The following is a 22,023-nucleotide window of genomic DNA, read 5'->3' on the forward strand; positions in this document are numbered from 1 at the left end:
ATTTTGGACATATTGGGTTAAATAAAATATACAAAAAATTAATTTCATGTGTTTCTTTTATTTTTGTATGTGGCTTATAGACTTTGAAGGGACATGTATGGTTCCCATTACCTTTCTATTGGTCAGAACAGTGTTGGAGGGTTTGGGGGTTTGCTTTTGTAAATAGTTTAAATTCACATCTGCCTAGTTGAGTTTGTAAAAGACTATGATTTTAATTCTGTTTTTGGCATCCTGTCGTTTTACTGAACTTAAAAAAAATGAGTTCTAGTAATTTTTCATTTTGTATTTTCAGTTTTCCTGTTAGATGGTATATCATTTGCAAAAATGAATATTTTGTTTCTTTCTTGCTAATAGTTATATTTTTTAAAATGTCTTTTTCTTGTTTTGTTACACTGACTAAACTTTCTAGGACACTATTGAAAAATAGTGATGATAGACTTTTTCTCTTGTTTTTGGCTTAACTAGGAATGCCTCTAGTGTTTTATCATTATGTAAGATTTTTGTTGACTGTTGGTTTCAGATAGATATTCTTTATCATATTAAAGTAATATCCTGTTAGGCCTAGATTAAGATTTTTAAAATCATGAATGACTTTTGGGTTTGTTGTAAATGCTTTTTAACACCTATTGAGGAAATTTAAATTGCTTTCCACTTTTAACTAGCGATATGAGTAATTGCAGTCTTATTGTCTCTGTTGAATAATTCTTGTAATCCTGGGATGAATTCTGCCTGGGTGCCATCTGTTTTTCTTATAATATGCTGGATTTATCTACTCATCTATATACATTTTTTAAAGATTTATTTATTTATTTATTTCTCTTCCCTCCCCCAGTTGTTTTGCTCTCTGTGTCCATTTGCCGTGTGTTCTTCTGTGTCCGCTTCTATTCTTGTCAGCGGCCCAGAAATCTGTGTTTCTTCTTTTGTTGCGTCATCTTGCTGCATCAGCTCTTCGTGTGTGCGGCTCCACTCCTGGGCAGACTGGACTTTCTTTCGTGCTGGGCGGCTCTCCTTACGGGGCACACTCCTTGCGCATGGGGCTCCCCTACGTGGGGGACACCCCTGTGTGGCACGGCACTCCTTGCTTGCATCAGCACTGCGCATGGGCCAGCTCCATACAGGTCGAGGAGACCTGGAGTTTGAACCGCAGACCTCCCATGTGGTAGGCGGATGCCCTATCCATTGGGCCAAGTCCGCTTCCCTCTTTTCTTTACCCTTCAAATTAAAAAAACAAAAAAATCTTTGTTACTCCAGCAATATTCTGTACTCCCGCTTGCATCATCATAGACATCTCCTGATATTTCTTTCATTATAAAAAAACCAGCTCTCTCTTGATCCTATTGGTCTCTTGTCTCTCTCTCCAACTCTATCAAACTGCCCTTTTGCCCAGTGTCCTCCTCATTGCTAAGCCCCATGGTCAATCTCAGTCCTCATCTAGCTTGACCCATCAACAGCATTTGACAAAGCTGCGCTTTCCCTCCCTCTTTCCTTACTTGGTTCCAAGCTCTCTCACTCTTCTGGGTTTTCTTATACTTCATTGGCCATCCTTTCTCTGTCTCCCTGGTTGGCCCCTCCTCATTTCCTCCATCTGTGAACAGGGATGGGTTCCCGGCCTTTGTCCTTGGACCTCTTCTCTTCTCAGTCTGCATCTGTTTCCTGGATGAGCTGACCCAGTTTCATGCCTGTTAGAACCATTATGTATCCTTATTACTAGGAAATCCACATCCCTGGGCCTGGCCTCTCCAGATTCAAATGGCCTCCTGGCTATTACTTTTACTTTTTCCATTCCCCTTGAGAACATCCCAGATTTAATGTATATAAAACTGACCACCTACCCACATTCTTCCACAACTGCTTATCCCTTGGTGTTCCCATCTCAGCTGCTGACAAAGGCTCTTTCCCAGTGCTCTGGCCAAAAATCCTGGAGTCATCCTTGACTCTTTTTTCTCTCACTTTCCACCTCCAAAGAGCCAACAAATCCTGTTAACGGCCTTCAAAATACATCCAGGAAGTCTTCTTAGCATCTCCACTGCCATCACCGGGAACTAGGCCATTATCATATCTTTCCTAGATGACCACATTAATTTCCTAATTGCCCTCTCTACCTCTTATTTGCCCTTAATCCCATTTTCAATACAGCAACCAGAATTATCTTGTCAAAAAAGGAAGTCAGATCACATCACTCTTGCTTAGAACTTTCCAATGACTCATCTCATTCAGAGGAAAATTCAAAGTCCTGACAAGGTGTGAAAGGATCTGTAGGACCTGATTCCACCACTGCCACCACACACCTGCGACCCCCATTATTTCTCTGAACTCCTCTTCTGTTTTCCCTTTTGCTCCCTGCTTCAGCCTCACTGGCCTCCTTGTTTCTCCTTGAACAAGCCAAGTCCATCCTGTAACTTTTTAGTGACTTGCCTTCTGCCTGGAATGTGTTGCCCTGGATAACTGCATGTTCCAAGCATTTGTCATTTGCTTTTTCTTTCTCTTATATCCCCAGGACCTAGAACAGTGCCTGGACATAGTAAGCCAAGTGTAATAACTGATACCTCTGGTTGTGTTTCTGCTTTCTGTTTGTTACAGCTACTTGCTTTACCTTTTTTTCCCTGTCTTTTGTCATGGTATTCAAGTTTTTTCCCTTTTATTAATGATAATTGTGGCTAACACTCCACTTCTACTGTGTGTCAAGCTGTGTGCTATGCGCTTTACGCACTTTATATCAGCTACTCTTCCAAACAGTCCTGTGATAAAGAAATTACTGCCACCCCAATTTTATAGATGACATAACTGAAGCTTAAAGAGATTCATCCTTATTCCATATTCACATTTTGTGACAGAGCTGAGCCTCAAAACCCAGTTTAGTTTGCTTGAAACCAACATCCTTTCTCTAATGTCCTTGTATTTTTAAAAAAACTTTGTATTGTAGTAACATCTGTATGACTCAAAATTTTCCTATTTTAACCATATTCAAGTGTACCTTTCAGCGGTATTGATTATGTTTGTAATATTTTGCTACCATCACCAGCATTCATTACTCCAACTTTTTTAAAATCACCTCCAACAGAAACTCTGCACCCATGAAGCAGTAACTCTTCCTCTGCCCTCACCCCTATTCCTCATTGACTTATTCTAGGTATTTCGTGTAAGCGAGATCATACAGTATTTGTCTTTTTGTTTCTGGCTTTTTTCACTCAACATGATGAATTCAAGTTTCATCCCTGTTGCAGCACTGTTGTATTTTTTAAAATAATTATTTTCTTTAAATGCTAAAATAATCTCATAGTAAAATTGGTATTTTTATGTTACTGTCAGGAATGAAAAATTACACATTTTCTTGACCTGTAAAATGTGAAATTTTTCATCTATGATCCTTCCCCTGTTCCTTCTTCACTCCATAATTTTGCTTGAAATAATCTGGAATTTAAAATCCAGATGATTATTCATGTTTATCTTTTTTTCAAAATTGTTTCCTAATGTTAATGTAAGGATCACAGACACATTAACTGCAATCACTTAAATTTAACTCCAGTTGCACTTACTTCTTTGTTTACTGCTTATTCCTTCTCCCTCTCCCCCCTCCCCTTTCCTTTCCCTACTTATTTATTTATTTATTTTTCGTTTCTAATTGGTCTGCTGTATTCAGCCCTTCTTAAACTCCTATTATACATATGTAGCATCTCCTGAATCTGTCTCCTATGTCTCTTATCTATTGTTTGATAATTTTCATCTCTTTAACTTTTTACTCTGTGGGTAAATTTTGGAAAAATTGCTTACATGGGTTTTCTAACTTGTTGATTACATTTTCTGTAGCACCCAATACTGCTTACTGTCTCTATTGAGTTATTTGAAAATGTTGTCATTTCCAGAAACATTTTCATATTTTCAGATTTTTTTTCATGGCTAGTAGCTCCTATTTGATTAATACAGAGATTTTTAAACGTCTTATGAAAAGTTAAAAATACAAAAATTAGAGAATTAAAAATCTTTCTTCTTGCTTCTTAGAAAAACCTGTTTCAAAAAGATCATTTGTTCTGTTTAATTAGTTTTCTTCTTTTGAATCGCTGATTTTTTTGTAATGCCCAATTAGTTTTCTCAAGTTTGTCTGCAGAATGCATGTCTTTTTGTCTAGTGTTACTTTCAGGTACATACTGAAGAAGGGCAAATAATTTCTATTTATTATAATTTTGCTAGCATGGAGAGTAAATTATTTTGGTTGGGTTATCGAGTTGTTGCAGGTGAATGGAGAAAACCTTTGTAAAAGGAGTTTTAACTTTGTGTTTATTACGCTCCTTCCTCTGCCTTGGCAACTAGAAAAATTCCTCGAGGCAATGACCTTTCTCTCTGCCCCTGACAAACCAGCCTCACTGCCTGCCCCGCTCCCCACTTCAGTCTACCAAAAACCCCGTGTGCTAGCTGGGAGTGCTGCGGTGGGCGTCACTTCTCCCAGACTTCCGCAGTGTGACAGTAGGCTTCCCATCAGCTGCTCAAAGGTCTGCCTTCATCTTTAGCCCCTCTACTCCAAGTTGGGGTTTAGGTGAAGCTCTGACAGAGGCCTCTTTGTTTACCTCTTCATCAGGTAGTTTTCCTTCCTGGTGCTTCTCTCTCTCTTGTCCTGTTTGTGGTTGAAATATCTTGTATGTAGTTGGCAGCCTCCCTGATTTCCTGAGTTTTCCTTTTCTCTTGGTCATGTCAGTTGGGCAGGAATTACATACATAGGCTTATATCACCATATTGGTTTGGAATTCATACCAAAAGTGGTTTGAAACTCCCTTGCACTGAAGAAAACCTTCAGACTCCTGAAATTTGGATACAAGCCCAGTAGGATCCAAGCTTTTCTGCTCAGAGATCAAAGGCACACTCTATTAGTTTAGATGAGGAAGGAGACTTCAGGAAAAGCAAGTTGCAAATCTAATATCCTGGCAATTTGAAGAAGGGTTGTCTACCTCTAGCAATGAAGCAGTGGGCATTTTCGTAGATTTGCCAAAGCGGTTCACAGTTTGTGGATAATTTCTAGGTCTTTCATAATGATTTATGGTGCTGGAAAGAAAGTAATGTTTCGTTGTAACTCAGCTCTAGGCTGGTGTGGAGAGTTTCTGAAGCAGTAACGTGTTCATTTAGAGTTTTGTAGGGTCATTGGTGCCCTCCTCTAATTTGTTAAGTAGTTTGGAGCCGGGGTTGGCAACTACAACCTGCATCTGCAGAAATATTAACTTCAAGGAAATTGCCTACCCAGAAATATTATCTCCTTAGGATGATTTTTCCCCCTTTCTGAGTTAAAATAAAACTCTGGACTTCAGTGTTGGTGATGCTGGTTGACAAAGCTGAGGAGATCTGATCTCTGTCAACATTTTATTTTTACTATCTTGACAATGGGGGGTTGAAGCATGCTCTGAGGGTCATTTTGCACTTGTAGCCCAATAAAATTTGAGCCAGAGTCATTCAAGCCAGAAGAACAATGACAGGGAAAGGTGACAACCTGCAGGTGCATACTTTTTAAGGGTTCCTTATAGATTTCAATTATCTGTGCTATTTTTGTCCATTTCTTTAATCTTGTGCTCATTTATTATGAATAATCGAAAATAGGCTGTGATTTTTTTTCTCCATGAGACTGCTAGAAATTTGCTATGCCTTTAGACAATAATGTAAATAGAATTTGGGGGAAAGAAGCATTAAAATGATTAACAGCTTATTGTTAAGAAATTAGAAAATAATTCTAAGTACTTACATATATTTCTTTTTCCCAGGTTTGCATTTTAAAAGTGCAAACTAATATATTTAACATATATAAGAATATTCAAATTTCAAATAAATAAAATGTGAATCTCCATCCTTTAACATCCCCCCTCCAGAGGCAGTGACTGTTTTGTTTGAAGGACATGTGTAAGCTAAAGATAAAATCCAACTTGAGTTCATACTGATGCTCTCTATTTCAATTCAAGACTATAGGATTTTTACTTAACCTTTTGGACCTTACATCTGTGTCTCTTGCCTCTCTCGTGGAGAATATGGTTTTCAGTAAAGCTGGGAATGACAGAACTAGAATATCCCATCATCACTCATTTGCTGTATACACACAATAAACTCAGCATATGCAAATCAACAGACCCCCAACAATATGGTAACTAAAAATAGCTAAAAGTATTAAAGTATTTTACGGTTCTTTTTGTCGTGACAGTATGTCCTACTAGGGATATATAAATTACCTGTTTTTTTTTTTTTATTGTGTTTGGAAACAGTTTCAAACCCAAATACTAGTGCAAGAACAGTACACAGAAGTCCTGCATCTCCTTCATCTAGAGATCCTGTTAAAGTTTTGCTAACTGCGCCTTCCAGTAACACTCTTGGTGGCAAAGCATGAGATCCAGGGTCACACATTTTTTGTGCGGCAATACTTTGAGACTGTGTAAATATCCCTTTCCTCAGCAACCTTTCACCAACTGGTTGTGATGTTTCTTGCCTGAATTATTAATATGATGTTTAGCAGATTGATTTTCTAACATCTTTGTTCCTTCTGAAGCTATTAATTGTTTTTCTATTAGAAAGAACTTTCTCTTCCTCATTCACTTATTCATTTCTATCTATAGATTCATGGGTGCTTATTTTACTTAAGGGATTATAATCCATTACTGTCATTTATTTTTTTAATTTTTATTTTAGTAACATATACAACATACAATCTCTCCCTTTAACCACACTAAGGTATATAATTAAGTAAATTATTCTGTTTTAAAGTCACTTGTAAGCTTTCCTTCCTATGTAGGTGTATCTCTAACTCAGTGACTCACCTTCAAGTTCATTTGTTTTGTTTTTATGCTTTTGTTTTATTTTTTTATTAGGAAAGTGATAAGTATGCAGAAAATACAAAATTCTCATATACTCCCCCCCCATTATTAACACTTTGCATTAGTGTGGTACCTTTGTTATACTTGATAAAAGAATATAATTGTATTGTTAACTCTAGTCTATCATTTACATTAGAGTGTATTTTTTCCACTTTCCATTTTATTATTAGCATCTTGCTTTAAAGAGGTATATTGGTTATGATTCATGAAAGAACATTTTATTTTTATAATTATACTTTTAACTATAGTCCATAGTTTACAATAGGACTCACTGTTTTCTACAGTCCTATGTTTTTTCTTTTAATTCCCTCCCCACCCCAAGATGGCTCTGTCATCTGTCTGCTCATTGTCTGCTCACTGTCTCTGCTCATTATCTGCTCGATGTCTGCTCATCTTCTTTAGGAGGCACCAGGAACTGAACCCAGGACCTCCCATGTGGGAGGTGGGCACCCAACTATTAGAGCCACATCGGTTCCCCCTTTTAATTTTTATTCTAGAAACATGTATCACCTAAAATTTCCCCTTTTAACCACTTTCATATATATAATTCAGTGGTGTTAATACATTCACAATGTTTTACTAATATCACTGCTGTCCCTTTCCAAAACTTTACAATCTGTAAGAAATTTTGTACAATTTAAGCATTATCTCCCCATTCCCTACTTCCAACTGAGCCCCTGATAACCTGTATTGTCGATTCTGACTCTATAAGATTGCTTATTCTAATTATTCATATCAGTGAATATGATATAATATTGGTTCTTTTGTGTCTGACTTCACTGAACATGTTGATTTCACTCAGCATGATGTATTCAAGGCTCAACCATATTGTTTCATGAGTCTGGACTTCATTCCTTTTTATAGCTAAGTAATATTCCATTGTATGTATATGCCTTATTTCTTTATTCATTCATTGGTTGATGAACACTTGAGTTGCTTCCATCTTTTGGCAACTGTGAATAATGCTACTGTGAACATCAGTGTGCAAATATCTGTTTAAGTCCCTTCTTTCAGTTTTTTTTGGTATATACTTAGTAGTGGTATTGCTAGGTCTTATGGTAATTCTATACTTAGCTTTCTGCCAAACGTCTTCCACAGGGACTGCACCATTTTACATTCCCACAAAGAATGAATGAGCGTTCCTATTTCTCTACATCCACAACACTTGTAATATCTCTTTTTAATAGTAAACATTCTAGTGGGTATGACATGATATCTCATTATGGTTTTGATTTGCATTTCCCTAGTAGCTAGTGATGTTGAGCATCTTTTCATGTGCTTGTTAGCCTTTTGTATATCCTCTTTGGAGAAATGTCTATTCAGGTTTTTCACCCCCCCTTTTTTTTTTTTTTTGCTACTTAAAGCATTTTTAATACATTCATAAGTCAGTGAAAACATTACACTAGATTCAGGATTAAAAGGATGTAGTCCCTGATGAAGATTTCAAAGCCAAACTTTTCACCTCAACCTTAATTTAAGAATACTTTATTGCTGAAGATGCTGACCATCATCGGAGCCTTCACTGAGACGTGATCTTTTTGCTGCTGGAAAATCTTGCCTCGATGTTGATGGCTGCTGATTGATCAGGGTGATGGTTGCTGAAGTCTAGGGTGGCTGTGGCAATTTGCAGACATAGCTAGCCAACCAGGGTCCCACAGCCCAGAGCCTGATTGTTTTCTTATTGTTGAGATAAAGGATTTTAAAAAATGTATTCTGAATATTAAACCTTATTAAATATATGGTTTCCAAATATTTTCTCTGACTGAGTAGGTTATTTTTTCACTTTCATGATAATGTCCTTTGGTGCACAAAAGTTTTTATATTTAATGAGGTCCCATTTATCTATTTTTCTTTTGTTGTTTGTGCTTTGGGTGTAAAATCTAAGAAACTGTTGCTTAAAACAAGAGCCTCAAGATTCTTCCCTACATTTTCTTCTAGGAGTTTTATGGTCCTGATTCTTATATTTAGTTCTTTGATCCATTTTGAGTTAATTTTTGTTTAGTGCATGAGATAAGTGTCCTCCATTTTTTTGCATATGGATATCCAGTTCTCCCACTTGTTGAAGAGATTATTCTTTCCCAATTGAGTGAACTTGGTAGCCTTGTCAAAAAATAAATTGGTCATGGATGTGAGGGTCTGGGTTTCTGTACTCACAATTAAATTCCATTAGCCTATATATCTTTCCTTGTGATGGCACCAGGGTGTTTTGCCCATTGTAGCTTTGTTATATATTTTAAAGTCAGGAAATATGAATCCTACAGTTTCATTCTTCTTTTTCAAGATGTTTTTGGCTATTTAGAGCCTGTTACCCTTCCAGATAAACTTGGTGATTGGCTCTTCTATTTCTCCAAAGTAGGCTGTTGGAATTTATATTGAATGTGTAAATCATTTTGGGTAGAATTGACATCCTAAAAATATTTAGTCTTTCATCCATGAGCATGGAGTGCCTTTCCACTTATTTAGATCTTCTTTGATTATTTTTAGCAAAATTTGTAGTTTTCCATGTTTAAGTCCTTTACACCCTTGGGTAAATTTATTCATTAGATATTTGACACTTTCAGTTGCTATTATAAATGGAATTTTTTTTCTTGATTTCCTCCTCAAATTGCTCATTACTAGTGTATAGAACCACTACTGATTTTTGCATGTTGATCTTGTACCCTGTCACTTTTCTGAATTTTTTTTATTCACTCTAGTTTTGTAATAAGTTTTTCAGGAAAAAAATATACACACACACACAGGATCATGCCATCTGCAAACAGTGAAAGTTTTATTTCTTTCTTTCCAATTTGGATGCCTTTTATTTCTTTTTCTTGTCTAATTGCTCTGTCTAGAACTTCCAGTACAGTGTTGAATAAGAGTGGTGATAGTGGGTATCCTTGTCTTGTTCTAGATCTCAGAGGGAAAGCTTTTAGTCTTTCACAGTTGAGTATGATGTTAGTTGTGGGTTTATCAAATATGGCCTTTATTATGTTGAGGAAGTTTCCTTCTATTCCTATTTTTCAAAGTGTTTTTTTATCAAGAAAGGATGCTAGGTTCTATCAAATGCATTTTTTACATCAATTGAGATGATCATGTAGTTTTTCTCCCCTTCTTTTTGTTAAATTTAGATTAATTGGTTTTCTTATGTTGAACCACACTTGCATACCCAGGATAAATTTCACCTGATTATGGTGCTTAATTCTTTTAATGTGCTGTTGGATTTGATTTGCTAGTATTTTCTCGAGGATTTTGCTCTATATTCATAAGAGAATTCAGTCTGTAAATTAATTTTCTTGTAGTTTCTTTAGCTGGCTTTTCTATTAGGGTGATGTTGGCCTTATCAAATGAGTTAGGTAGTGTTGCCTCCTCTTCAATTTTTGGAAGAGTTTGAGCAAGATTGTTATTAATTCTTGCACTGTCTGGTAGGATTCTCCTGTGAAACCACCTGGTCCTGAGCTTGTATTTATTAAGAAGTTTTTGATGATTGATTCAATCTCTTTACTTATACTTGGTCTGTTGAGATCTTTTATTTCTTCTAGAATCAGTGTAGGTTGTTCTTGTATTTCTAGGAATTTATCTGTTTCATCTGGTTGTGTAATTTTTTGGTGTACAATTGTTCCTAATATCCTCATGTGATCATTTCTACTTCTGCAGGGTCAGTAGTAATGTTCCCCTCTCATTGCAGATTTTATCACTTGCATTTTTTTCTCTCTTTTTTCTTTGTCAGTTTAGCTAAAGGTTTGTCAATTTTATTGATCATTTCAAAGAACTAAGTTTTGGTTTTTTATTGCTATTTTATTCACACTTTTATTTATTTCTTCTCTAATATTTATTATTTTCTTTCTGTTTGCTTTGAGGTTAGTTTGATGTTCTTTTTCTAGTCACTGCATGTGTGCAGCTAGATCTTTGATTTAGTTCTTTCTTCTTTTTTAAAGTAAGCATTTACAACTATAAATTTCCCTCTCAGCACTGCCTTCATTGCATCTCATAAGTTTTGACATATTGTCTTCTTGTTTTCATTCATTTCTAGATATTCACTCATGCCCCTTGTAGTTTCTTCTTTGACCCATTGATTGTTTCAGAGCATGTTATTTAACTTCTATATATTTGTGTATTTTCCAGTTCTCTGCCTGTTATTATTTTCCTACTTCATTCCATTATGTTCAGAGAATATGCTTTGTATAATTTCAATCTTTTAAATTTTACTGAAACTTATTTTGTGACTCAGCATATTGTCCGTGTGCACTTGAGAAGAATGTATATCCTGCTGTCCTGGGGTGCAATGTTTCCCTGTTAATCTTGTCTCTAGATGTCCCATGTATTGATAAGAGTGGTGTACTGAAGTCTCCAACAATTATTGTAGAAATGTCTGTTTTTCCCTTCAGTTTTGCTAGTTTTTGTCTCATGTATTTTGGAGCACCATGGTTAGGTGCAAAAATACTTATAATTGTTATTTCTTCTTGTGGCTTGACTCTTTCATTACTATATAGGGTCCTTCTTTGTCTCTTGTAACAGAAGTATATTTTTTCAATTGTTTCAATTTTTTAATTTTTAATTTTTAAAGAAGTTTTAGAATACATGATTACATAAATGTTATATAAAAATATAGGGGATTCTGATATGTCCCACCCCCTGCCCCTGTCATACTTTCCCACACTAACTATATCTTTCGTGATGTGATGACCACATGTTGACTATAGTTTACATTATAATTTAGACTCTGCCCTGCACAATTTTATAGGGTATGACAAAAATGTATAATGGTCTGTATACATCATTGCAAAAACATGGAGGACAATTCCAATGTCCTGAAAATGCCCCTGTGTTATACCTATTCTTCCCTCTCCCTCCCCTCACCTTTATAGACTTTATATCAGTGATAAAAGTTCTTCCATTGCCAGAATAATAATAAGTCTATAATGGAAAAATAATAAGTCTACATTGCTCATTCCTCAGTCTTGAGGATTTGGGGATGGTAATACCCACTCTCTAGTATCTGTTCTTATCGGTTTAATAAAGTCTGTTTTGTCTGATATTAGTATAGCTACCCCCAGCTCTTTTTTGGTTACTGTTTGCATGGATTATCTTTTTCCATTCTTTCACTTTCAACCTGTTTGTGACTTTGGGTCTAAGGTAAGTCTCTTGTAAACAACATATGGTTAGATTGTGATTTTTGTTCATTCTGCCAATCTCTGTCTTTTGACTGGAGAGTTTAACACATTAACATTCAGTTTTATAACCATATTTACTTTAGCCATTTTGTCCTTTGGTTTTGTATGTCATATCTTTTTTGGGTCTCTCCCTTTATCACAGACTCATTTTCTCTATAGTTGATCTTTTGTGATGTACCAGACTGATCTCTTTCTCATATCTGTTTCTCTATATTTTTAAAATATATTTTTGTGATTACTCTGGGGTTTGTATTATGCAACCTATGTCTATAACCTACTAATTTGAAAAGATACCAACTTAGCTTCAATAGCATTCATATTCTCTGCTCCCATATCCCTCCATTTCCCCTCTTTATATTTTTTTGTTTGTCTGTTTGTTTTTTCCGCTCCTGTGTTTATCTATTTGTTCAGGTTTTCTCAGCTCTTCTGCACCTGACTCTTGCCTTGGATATGCAGTAAAATTTTTAAGATTGCCTTTTGGTGTGCAGTTATTTCACCTCCAGGAGAAAGCTTCCTTTCTTCTGTTCTTTCCCCAGGAATCTTGATGTGTTGTTCTGTTTGTTTTCATGCAGAATTTTCTCCTCAGTTCCTATGATTGGTTTAAATTCCCTCACTCCCCCCCTCCCCTTTTATTTTTCCTCTTGGTGAAGATTTTCTGCTTCTGGTTTCTTCCCCATTAGAGTATCCTGCTCTGGGGAGCAAGAAGGGGTCAATCCAGAAAGGTCTGTTTTGCGTGTTGGTGGTCCAGCACACAGACTGGATTGCGTGGGTGCCCCTCTTGCCAGTAGTCCTGCCGTGGTCTCCTTTTCCCTGGAGGCACTTTTGTGCGTGGCTCCTCAGCCTCTTGTGTTCCAACTTGGGTCCCTGGGCATGCATATTTGTGGGCTTTTAACTCGCTGCTGTGAGTGGCTCTGTAGTCTTCATCTGTGGCTGGAGGGACCAGGGCTGCTGCCTCTGCGTCACTCTTAAGCTGCATGTGTCGGGGGTAAATCTCCTACCTGATTTTGGTGTTTCTTTTTATTGGCCATGCTGTGGGGTCCTTCTCCAGTCTCTATCAGAATCCAGAGTTCCAGGCACGTGGGATTTGTCATTTTATTAGTTAATTCTGAGGGGAGACTCTTCCAGGGGATGTCTTATGTCACCGTGTTGATGACATCACTCATATTGGTTTTGTTTTCTTTTTTTTTAACTTTCTTATATAATTTATAAAAGTATACATGGTTTTTAGACAAATCTATGAAATATAGCTTATTCAAAATGTCAAGATTCTCCCCCTCACCCTATTTCCTCGCTCCCCTATAAGTAACCATGTTTTAAAAAGCATTGTTGGGGAGCAGATGTGGAAGTGGTTGGGAGCCTGCTTCCCACATGGGACATCCTGGGTTCGGTTCCTGGTGCCTCATAAAAAAACAAAACAAAACAAAAAAACAGACAAAACCAAACAAGCAAAACTGTTTGTTTTGTTTAAACCCCAACTCAGGGAAGCTGATGTGGCTCAGTGGTTGAGCTTTGGCTTCCCATATTTGAAGTCCCACATTCAATCCCTGGCCCCTGGTACCTCAAAAAAAAAAAAAAAAAGAAAAAAAAAGAATTATTTTTGTATTCTTTCATTGTTTTTAAAATAGAAGCAGATACATGTGTATATATTCTTTTTCCCTTTTTTCTTAGATAAAATTTAGCATACTCTACATGTTTTTCACCTTGTACATTAATATTCTATTATGTGTATGTACATGTGTAATATGAGTATATAATATATGCATATTGTAGACATGAATAAATTTGGCCTCATTTCTATTATAATTTCTTTTGTTATATTTAAATAGATATGCAAGTATTTTATATAAATGATCTTTTACTACTTAGTCTATTTTATGGGTATCCTTTTTATTTTCTACCTTTTTTTTTGTAATTAGAAAGGTTCCTTTTCTTCTGGTTTACCTTTATACTAATATCTTTTAAAAAGTCTTATCCCCCTAAAAAAAATTTTTTTGTTGGTTTCCTTCTATGATCAATATTAAACTAGTAACTTCTTTTTTCTTTTCTCTTTCAAATATCTGATTTGAGGTAATAGCCCTTTATTCCCAGGTAATATATATAGGCAATCACCAGTATTATTCTACGTATCATTTTCTTTCCCAGTTCTCCCCTTATTTTTTAAAAAAGATTTATTTTATTTGTTTCTCTCCAGCCCCCTTGTTGTTTGCACTTGCAATGTCTGTTCATCTTCCTTGTTTCTTTAGGAGGCACCGGGAACCAAACCCAGGACCTCCAATATGGGAGGGAGGCACCTGATCACTTGCGCCACCTCTGTTCCCTGCTTTGTTCTGTCTCTCATTGTGTTTTTCTTCTTGTGTCTCTTGTTGCATCATCTTGTTTCAGCTTGCCTGCCACGCCAGCTTGCTGTCTTCTTTAAAAGGGGGCATTGGGAACCAAACCAGGGACCTCCCATGTGCTAGGCAGGAGCTCAATTGTGTGAGCACATCTGCTTCCCTCTCCCCTTGTTTCTGAGCCTTGTACTTCATCAGCCTCCTCAGGGTATGTAGTCCTTTTACACACTGTATTCTTTTTTTTATCCATGGTTTAAACTCAGTTCTACAAGTAAATACATGTTCAGTGCACTCCACACATCACACATCAATGTCTGTCCAGTCACTTCCGTTGTCCGAAGCTCTAGTAGATTCCTTAGGAAAGTCTCTTGGGAAAAAAGTTCCTTGACTTTTTGCACATTCATGACAGTTTGTCTGTGGCCCTGTTCTTGAAAGTCAGCTTACCTCGATATATTAATACAAGCCTTGACTCAGCTTTTCTTTCCTTCCATATCTTCATTGTCTCCTGGAATAAAGTGTCGCTCTCAAAGTCTGATGATAGTCCAATATTCTTTTCCTTAAGAGTGACTCAGTCTTTTTGCTGGGATGCCCAAAATATTTCTTTGTTTTTATTTGCCCCTATTATCCCTGATCAAAGAGTAAATTTTCCAAAGGAGCATCATATGGACTTGTTGGCCCCTGTTTCTTTTGCTCATGGGCACTATGAAGGGATGGAAAGAAAGTGGAACCAATTCTCAGAAACAGTCCTGCTTCACTCCTCTTACACCTCATAACGAAGATTGCTTTCAGTATAATCCAACACTCCTGACAGTAATTTCTGGCATCTTGATAATCAAATTGATAAGAGCTCTGCTGATAACTTTAGAGGCAAGGAGAAGGAAATTGATGAGTGAAATGAAATTGGAGAATTCTGTGGCTTCTACTTTCCCACATTGTGGTTCTGGACAGTTCTCATGGCACCATTTGTGTGGACTGAGTGAGAGAGCTGAATGAATACCATGCTCTGCACTGCCTCTGTCTGTCTTACAGTAGAGGCGTTTCTTTTAAGATCCTCCTTTATCTTTGAATTTTGGACATATTAGTCATTTTTTAAAGGGTTGGTCCAGAATGAGACTTTCAATCTACGGTGTATTTTTGTGCACTCAGTTCATCTATCCAATCTGTCTTCACCTTTCCAAGCTCAGGATGTCTGCTCTTACCTGGGCTTTCATCCAAGCATTCTAGCTTAAGCAGTCTCTGACCTTCAGGACTTCTGAAGAAGTCATGCATGGTGTGAACTGATCAGTCCAACCTAACAGTTGTTACCAGAATAGCCAACAACATAAATTCTCATGTCATTCTTATATCTTTGGAAGAAAACCAGTAGAATATATCTGGGAGAAGGAGAAGGTTGTTTGTATTATAATTTTTGCTGGGGGACACTTTACTGGCTGAGAAAATAAATAGATTAAACTTCAACCTAGTGAATGGCAAAATCGTTACAGCTCGTGATACTAATTCCCTTAAATCTTTCATAAATACAACTATGTTTGAGTATTATGGAGTCTCTTACTAGTAGATTTTGGGCTACCGGCAATAAAGTAGTAGTGAAAGATAATTTCAGTGATGTCTGAAAAAAAAAAAAGCCTGGACATGCCTTAACAAAGCAACCAGGACATAGGAAGCAAGTTACTTGAAAATAAAATTACTGGACAGAAAATGGCAAAGGTAATCATAATTGTCTCTGGCCCTTGGATTTGCCTCTTGCTCCCACTGACCCACACGATTCCCCTGAGCCTTATGTTCTGTAGCGGGAAGCACAAAGCAGGCCAAGACTTCTGAGATAGGGGAGGACAGAGGACATCGGCATCACCTTTGCTTGGAGGGACAGGACCCAGAAGTGCAATTTTGCTTGACTATTAGAACAAAAAGTTACAACTCAAGGTGTTTTAAATTGGATTTTATATCTAGGAGTACTGAGCAACATATTATAATATTCCAATGTTGAAATGAAACTAACTTCATTTCTAATTAGGGGTATGTAATTTATTCTTTCTCAAAGGCACATTAAAAAGTAAGAAAAATACAGTTATATTATGCATGCTACAGTGTGCCCTGGCATTCTGCTTTTAAATGCCCAGAAGAAATTTAAACCTAGTTCTCTAGGAAATATTTATTTTGAGACTGGAATGAAATTTAGGAGTGACTAAGTTTATTCCTTTCATCCCGCTAGGGCCCAGAGCACTCAATTAATTTACCCAGGGTCACACAGTTAGTTAGCAGAAGATTTGGGCCTAGAACTCGGTTCCTTGTAGCTAGTTATGGGCTTTTTCAAAATGGGCTTTCCAAATGGGCTTTTAAAATTTTACTTTCATTTATGTATTTATAGCTTCATAAACTGTTAGAGCCATTACCTTGGAGATCATCTAATCCACCCCCATGACACTCTCATTTTATAGAAGAAAGTGAGGCCCAGATATTTACTGATAAAGAACCTGATAGCACAACTTCTTGGGAAAGAAACCATATACATATATATTTCTCTGTATATATTTAAACACATATGTTTATCTTCAAAGAAGTACTGCTTAATTTAAAACCCTGCAGGCATAAAATGAAAGTAATTTTGTTTTTTAACCAGATTAAAATCTGATTTTTAATAGACTCCAAAGTTTAAAAAAAAATCTGTTTTACAACAACAAAAAGGAAAAGATAGCTTTTGACACAACTAAAGGTTATTTTCAGATTATAGGAATCCCAATTCCTTTAACTAGCAAACTGTGTTTATGCATTTAATATGTTACACATTTATCCACAATTTAAAAGATGAAGCCTTTATTTTGCAAAACAGTATTATTAAGGGGAAATGTGAAAAAATAGTGAGTGTGCTAGAGTAGAAAGTTATCCACAACTGAGTTAAAGTTGTAAATTATCTTCATCTTTTGCTTGTATCTTTCTATCTGCAGTATGAAGGACATTTGTTCCCTGCTCAAATTCACTTAGAGGCTGGGAAACTTGTCCTTGGCATGAGACCTTTCTTCTGGTTGTCACAGCCATAAGACTTAGGTAACTAAACATAATGGTTTTGGTTCCCCCCCCCCCAATGAGACAGTTTATTTATTTAAGTTGCAAATGATAATATAAAACCAGAAATATACATTACTACTAAAAAAAGAAAAATCAGTAAGATTAAGTCATATAAATAAAGTTAAACTAAAGCCTAAAGCTTTTTAAAAGATTAATTTAGAGTTATTTTGTTTTTTTCAAAGTGGATTGCACAATACAGTCCCATTCTCAAATTAAAATTAATGATTTATAATACATATCAAATTATATTATCTAAAGTTTTCATTTATTAAGTATTTTGTGGATGCTACAACTATCGATTTATTGCCTTCCAGTAATTTATAACATTATCTGAATAAATCTTTAGAAAAATATTGTGACAAGGAGTTATTTACAGAGCCCCAGTAGGATATGATGTAAACATGAACAAATTGAGGAGCAAGAACAACCTTAAATATTGTGTTTCTTATAAATTAGATTTGGCTTTAATGGATTGTATTTTCTTCCTGAACACAGTTTATGCCAGGTCTATGTTCAGGAGAGAATGTTAGAATGTAAATTGAAACAGTGTTTAATATTTACTTAATTTTCTGTCTGATGTATATATTGTAGGAACATTTAAATGAAGCTTCGAAAATTGTAGTGACTAGAAGTTTCAATTTCATCTAAATTATAATTATGTAACTAGCCTTTGTTATTAACACTTGACCCTCAGTAATAAAAATGATAATTTAATTTTATTATTTCTGTTAGCATTTATTGAACACTTATTATTTGCCAGGCACTAATCTAATAGCTTTATATATATTGATTCGTTTAATCTTAATAATAGCCGCAAGAGCTAGATTGTATTATTACCCCCATTTTAGAGATGAGAAAATGGAAACATGGAGAAGTGAAGTAATTTGCCAGAGAACAGGCGGCTGGCAAATGGCAGAGCCAGGATTCAAGCTCAAGTGGACAGGCTCCAGGCCCCCAAGTTCCAACCTACTGCACTAGGACAGTGGCTCTCAAGTGTGATCTCCAGGCACGCACAGCACCTGGGAACACAATGGAAATCACAGTCTCAGGCCACACCCCAGAAGACTGAGTCAGAAACTCTGGGGTGGGGCCCAACAATCTGTGTTTTGACAAGCCCTCCAGGTGATCCAGATGTGTGCTAAAGTCTGAGAACCACTGCCCAAAGAAAGATTTGTTTTTGTGCTGTTCAAGAGCCCACAGTCTCGCATTAGAGTCATGAAACGTAATTCCCATCAATCTAGGATGTGCAGTAAAAGAGAAATGTATTGGGTACAGTGGTGGTGCAAAGGAGAATGTGAGGAAAGAGGAAGGGTTTTGGTTTTTGAGCAGTGAGAAAATGGCACTTTTGTTTCCAGGATAGAGGAAGGGTAGCCAGTTCTAAATACAGGTAGAGTGTTTTGGTTTTGCTTGTCTTAAGTGTGAACAGATAGTCCAAATGACTTCTATATTTTTAATATTTATATAAATCTGTGTTAGATGTTAGAAAGGCCAAACTTCAACGATAGTATCCATTTTAATGATCTCCTAACTCCAAAGGTAAGTCCACTGTAACTGCAGTCTCTTGCTTTGGGATATAACAGCATGAAACATTACAAGGTACTGTCATAGCTTGAAATATCTAAATACTTAACCCATTGAGTTATCCATCATTTTTCAGGCTACGGTATTTCAGAAATCCTCACCAACAGACTTCCAGGCTAAACAAATTCTTTGCACTTTTTATTCTGCTGGAAATAGCGATTAGACATAAAGTAAACAACATGGGCTGTCTACTCTTTGTAACATCTTGAGGAGATGGCCCTGATATGCACTGTTTTCAATCACTTAAAAGGCAATAATTCAATTATGCCATCCTTTATGTAAGAACTGCCATTGCTTTCAGTTCCTTTCTAGGCTTGACACAAGTAAATCACTTCAATAAAATCCCATTTTCCCCCCACTTCTAGAGACTAGCATAAGCAATGACACCAGCAATCTACCAAGGACAAAATGAGTATTATGGACTTCTTATAGAAAAGCAAAATGTTTCCCAAAGCAGTGATTCATTGTGCTACTTGGAAATTGTTTTTCTTGTGCATATATGTGGAAGATATTTAAATGATCTTACGTAGGGGCACTTTTAGATATGCAAATACTACACTCTCCTTTCGAACCTAAGTGCTTGAATTTAGCAGCTTATTTCTGTAAGTATGGGAAGAGCGAGATCCTTTAGAAATCCACTATCCAAATTTGGAACTCCTGTGAAAACAACTATCTGATTCTTTTCTCAGCTCATTTTATATCTTAACAATATGACCCATGGTTCAGACTTAAAGTACTTAAAGGACATCAGTTTAAATGTATATTATAATAGACATTTTATTAGGGGTTTCTTAGTTCATTTAACTTTCTTCTTAATAACCTAGATTACCCAAAAATAGACAAAGTCAGTGTCTAATATTATAGTGAATAAAGACCTTGACATCAGCTGCTAGGGTTCAGCATTACCAGACGGTGAGTGTATAAAGATTAGAATATAGAACAGTTGGCAAATTGATTAATTAGGGTCCATGTCAAGCCAAATTATCTTTTCACATTAATTTTCACATTTAACATATTCAGTGTTATCTGTGAGTGAATGATAAAGTGTTTTCATTTCAACAAGTCTAACTCAAGAGATTCAACAAGTCTGCTCAAGGAATTTTTTTCAAATGGTTTATACATTTAAACAAGTGATAAGGACTCACCAAAGCTTAACATTTTATCCTTTTTGGTGGATATACTTTTATAATAGACCTGCAATTCCATTCTTGTCAAGTTCTCTACTGATTTTAGCTTCAGTCACTGAGGAAAGTCCTTATATTTGGACTGCATTATTTTGAATTGGGATAATTCAGATGGATAGAATTGGAGAAAGTTATAATCTAAAAGAACAAACAATTTTACCTACTTTGGATATTTCATTATAGGACATTAATATTTACTGAGTTTCTCCTATGTGCCAGATACTATTTTAGGCAATTGATATACATAATCTCATTTAATCCTCATAGAAACATTTCTTATCACTATTTTCTGCTTTATTTTTATTTTTCCATGGCATTTATCCATCATCTTTTAATGTACTGTATGTTTTTCTTATTGTCTCTTTCTCTTTTTTTCCCTTCACCTCCCTCCCTCATTAGGCAGGAACTTTTATATGGTGTGTTTATTGCTATCTTCACAATTCCCAGAATGTGATTGGTTCATAGTATATACTCAATAAATATTTTTTTGAATGAATGAATGTTCCTGTGAGGTAATACTGTATTCCCCAATTTACAGATAAAGAGAGGTTAAGAAAGTAACAGAGCCAGGACATGAAAATGTCTCTAGGTATCATCTAGTCATCCATTTAATGAGTAACTTTCAAGCTCATGACATTATTTCCATGTATATACTTTTTTGATATAAAAATGGACATGATATTTTCAACTTTTATCTTCATTATAATAGGTTGCCAAACTGCCAGGGTTATATCAGCAATTCTTTTTTTTTCCCTATTGGTAGGTTATTATAATCTCATAATATTTCATAATTTTATAATTAATTATAATTTTATAAATTATAAATTTATATAAATTTATATAAAATTATAATTTTATAATACATCCAAAATTTTAAAAATACAGGGGAGAATATGGTGAAAAGTTAGTCCTCCTCAACACCTGTGTTTCAGTCCAGTGGTTCTTAAATGTCCCTGCCCATCAGAATTAGCTGGGAGCTGTAACAATTATTGGGGCTTGTGCCCTACGCCTACAGACTGTCATTTAATTGCTGTGGCCTGTGTAGTCTGGGCTTTGAATAATTTAAAGATCCCCAGAGGGCCCTCTGCTTCTGGTAAAGGTAAAGCAATAGAGACCAAATATACCATCATGTGTGAAACAACTAGGAAACAGACAAAGGGCAATAACACCTGACGGACAGGAGATGAATAAGGTGAGCCCTGCGTGGCCTCAGCTTATTGCTTTGAGAGGGTGTCTAGGCGGTAGTACAGGAGACAGGAATCCAGGCAGAGTTTGACAGACGGTTGATGAGGCAGAGCTGAAAGTGTGGGGAGACCACAGGGGGAAGAGTTCATAGGCCAGATTCCAGCAGAGGAGGGACCTACGCAGAGAAAGAACTCTGGAGATCTAGATGATCCCGTGGAGTATTCGGTTGAGTATTGATTAGCCTCTGCATCCGAGGAATCCTCTGGAGCCTGTGGGGGGAGAAATATCTGAAAAGATTAAAAGAAACAGTGCTTTATGCTCAATAGGAATTAGTATCTGTTCCAACCAGCCAGACTGGAAAGCCTCATGATTTACAGGGCATTTGAGAGAGTACTCAAGAGTTTTGCCTCAAAAGTGTGAAAAATTTAGCCCTAGTCTGAACACTGCCTGTCAGTCTTAAAAGCAAGACCCAAAAGGATCTACTTATTTTCAAGTATCTTAATTGTATCCCAGAGCAAAGTTCAAGAATATTTATAGGCATACAAAATTATCCATCATCAAACAAGATAAAATTCATGTCTGGCATGCAATTACAGATTACCAGTTATACAAAGAAGCAGAAAAACATGACCCATAATATGGAGATAAATCAATCAATGAATATAGCCCAGAATTGACTGACACA

At 36.2% G+C, this 22,023-nt stretch overlaps 1 protein-coding gene across 1 annotated transcript in view; it reads left to right on the plus strand.

Moving 5' to 3' along the window:
- Positions 1 to 22,023, plus strand: part of TBX20 (T-box transcription factor 20) — a 59,180-nt gene that overhangs the window by 25,675 nt on the left and 11,482 nt on the right. The window lies entirely within an intron of this gene.

This window comes from Dasypus novemcinctus, chromosome 5 (assembly GCF_030445035.2).
Source record: "Dasypus novemcinctus isolate mDasNov1 chromosome 5, mDasNov1.1.hap2, whole genome shotgun sequence".
In the NCBI taxonomy this organism is placed as follows: domain Eukaryota; kingdom Metazoa; phylum Chordata; class Mammalia; order Cingulata; family Dasypodidae; genus Dasypus; species Dasypus novemcinctus.